The sequence below is a fragment of the Cynara cardunculus genome, unplaced genomic scaffold (assembly GCF_001531365.2).
Source record: "Cynara cardunculus var. scolymus isolate 2C unplaced genomic scaffold, CcrdV1 Un_Scaffold_5983, whole genome shotgun sequence".
In the NCBI taxonomy this organism is placed as follows: domain Eukaryota; kingdom Viridiplantae; phylum Streptophyta; class Magnoliopsida; order Asterales; family Asteraceae; genus Cynara; species Cynara cardunculus.
The window spans coordinates 11,788-15,004 of NW_020202705.1; the positions used below are offsets into that span (position 1 = coordinate 11,788).

At 33.8% G+C, this 3,217-nt stretch overlaps 1 non-coding gene across 1 annotated transcript; it reads right to left on the reverse strand.

The window, feature by feature from the left end:
* Positions 1-2,815: 2,815 nt before the first annotated feature.
* Positions 2,816-2,921, reverse strand: LOC112504552. Its single transcript, XR_003068220.1, has one exon. It is a non-coding gene; the product is annotated as a small nucleolar RNA R71 (small nucleolar RNA).
* Between the last annotated feature and the right edge of the window lie 296 nt (positions 2,922-3,217).

Consider the following 3,217-nt stretch of genomic DNA (forward strand, 5'->3'; position numbering starts at 1 on the left):
AAATACACCATTGGAACTGGTGTGTGGGCAGAAAGAGAGTAAGATGTACACATGTATTGTGAATCGAGAAACAAACGACTCAATATTCGGTATATCTCACTCAAAATCAGGGACTAAATGGATAAGATGTACACATGTATTCATGCCCCTGAAGTGTTAAAGTGGCTATACCCCCACCTAATGTGGGACTTAACTTCGGTTTGTTTACCCACAAACACTTGCCTGATAATCTCTTATCAGTGAGATTCAACACTACTTACTTTATCGAGTAAGATCATAGTCAATCAAAATAGTATCATATGACACAATTTACCCGATAAGCGTTTATCGAGTAAAAGTCTTCACTCTCACTTTACCAGGTAAGACTCTTCATCCTTATCGTTGTTATTATTGGATAAGTTTTCTGACACTTGCAACGTTCATCTGGTAAGGTAAATAACCTGGTAAGTGCTTACCATCCACGTAAGCATTCGATAAACGGCCCTTTCGTTGTCATTATAATCGAACCACAAAATAGATTTTATCCTTTTCTATCTTCAGCCAACCACGAGCGAGACAAATAATATAATTTTTCTGTCTAAAAATTGATCAACCAAAAATAGCATTGAACTTTTAAGATTGATAAAAACAAAAACCTTAAAGCAATAAATTACAAAAACAATGAATGCAATTGATTTTGAAGCATGGTGGTTTTTTAAGTAGACTTTAAAACATTATAAAGATAGGATTTGCAATTAGTCTATATAACTTAATTCTTTTTCAATAAATAAAAGCTATGGTTCCAATTACAACATCAATCAAAAATTGTATGATAGTGCAAATCGAATAAAACAAACTATAATCTAATTACAAGATCAATCCAGTATAATCTAATCATGTTAAAAGACAATAGATTGTAGAGAATAAAAACTATAAATTTTCATTAATCATAAGCCGTTTAAATAAGAACAATTACATAGAAAGAATGATAAGCATAAAAGAAGATTTATGCACAACCCAACTCAGAACAAAATCATATTGACTCAATAACAATCCATAACACGAGAGGATGCTCAACCTACATCCATGCCCACATTTTGGATTATATAATGAAGAACATCTTCATCATAGACGACCTTTTCTTAGCTCCCGCATTAACTGTAAGAAATATCACAATCCATATTTTTTGTAAATCACTCGCTGGCATTGAAACTACATCGATGGATTAGAGAAAGCACAAGAAATATAGTAGAAAATGTAACTAAAACTTGTACACAACACAATATCTAGGGAAGATGTAAGCAGTCTTACGCCAACTTACCTGATCACACTCTAAAAACTTGGGCCAATCATTTTTGGAAATTAATTCTCTTGCCCCGTCATATAATGAATTGAGATGGTAATTGAGATCACCTAACCAGATAGTTTGATTGGAAACAAACAAAAGCTTGTAAGATGACCTTCGAAAGATAGAAAAATATAACTTTCAAATAAACTATCCATTAGAAAAATGATGGGTGGCAAAAGGGGGAGTGATACCTTATGCTGTTAAAGTTGTAACTAAGACTTTAATACTTTATGCATAAATAAGTAGTACTTTGTGCATCTAAGGTTGTTTTTAAGACATTTAGCAAATTTGCTTAATAAGGTAGTATAGAATAGATATATATACAAGTTGCCTGTCACTGGAAATCCACATAAGTGGTCCTTCTAAAACTACTAATTACCAAACACACTATGTCCCTATCAAAACTATTCCAAACAAAACCCATTTGACCAAAAATGCCCAAAGAAACAAAGTTTGGTAAAGATTTGCACTACAAAGAGATTTGAGAATAGATCTTCATACTAATAGAACCTTGATTCATTATACCAACTTTGCTAGATCGATAAGCTTAGAAACTGCAGTATTGGTGATTTTGTGGGAACTTTGTGGGCATTGTTTATAAATATTCACTTTTAAGAGATCAGGATGCTTATGGATGTTTTTGTGACATGAGTTTCTAAGCATTCTCTTAAGCAAAACTTACACCTATACCCATTTTTTAATTAATAATTCATTTCATCTTAAAATCAGTTTCATGAACAAAATCATCAATTTTTCTCATAACCGAAACTTGCACAAGAAGTTCATGGAAATCTCTAGTTCTTAGTAGTTTTGTCCCTGTAGAAATAATATTGGTGTACTACCACTTTTATTAGCARTCATTATGTTGGTGTATACTTACTKCCAYTGTGGCAAYAGTGTRGCCACTTMAGGTGGACCTAACARATTTTCTACTATCAAGTTTCTGGCGCGGTTGTCAAGGACTAGCGTGATTTTACATGTTGAGATTTTGATTTCCATTCGAGCCTGAGTCGCTCGTTTATTTTTCAAAGAACTTTCTAGGTTATATGCCATGACTACTGCATGGTGAACTTTTTCCTCTTGACCCAATAGAAAAAAAAACCATGAATGGACGTAGAAGAAGGACAAAAAATCGGCAAGACCATGTTTTAAATAGAACCATGGTTAAAAATGCCAATGACAAATTACGGGAATACAGGACTATGCAACACCCGAATTTGATTAACTAAATTCGGGGTTCCTTAGGCAAAATATTATGGCACAACTTTTTGAACCTAAATCAGTAGCGTTTCACGTGATCCAAGCAATGGTTCAATTTGGAGGATTACCTTTTAAAGATCCGCACTCTCATTTACAATCATTTTTAAAAAAAATGATAGATCATTTTCGTGTTCCCGAAGTTATTGTATAAGCCTTACGGTTGACACTCTTCTCTTATACATTGAGAGATAGAGCCAATAAAATACTTTCCATCAATTAAGAATGTGAAGTTTTAGAAATGAGATTTTTTGTTTCAGCAAGGGAATGATGAAGCAGCCTCACATGCTTGGGAGAGATTCAAGGAACTTCTTTGAAAATGTCTTCATCGTAGAAGCCCTCACTACCTCCAATTAGTTACATTTTATAATGGTCTTTCTAATGTTGCTAAAATCATTCTCGATGCTACGGTTGGTGGTGACTTCATTTCTAAAACTTGTAATAAAGGATATTGTTAGACCCCATCACTCATATTTGTAAAAGTAATGAAAAACATACAAGTGTGAAAGAGTAGAGGGCCGATGGAAGACTCTTAAGCAAAAAGCCTAAATGCCCAATACAACCAGAGATGCGATGAAGGTCCATAGTTGCGATGAACTGCGCATCTCCATAACCCCTCTAGTTACTATCACT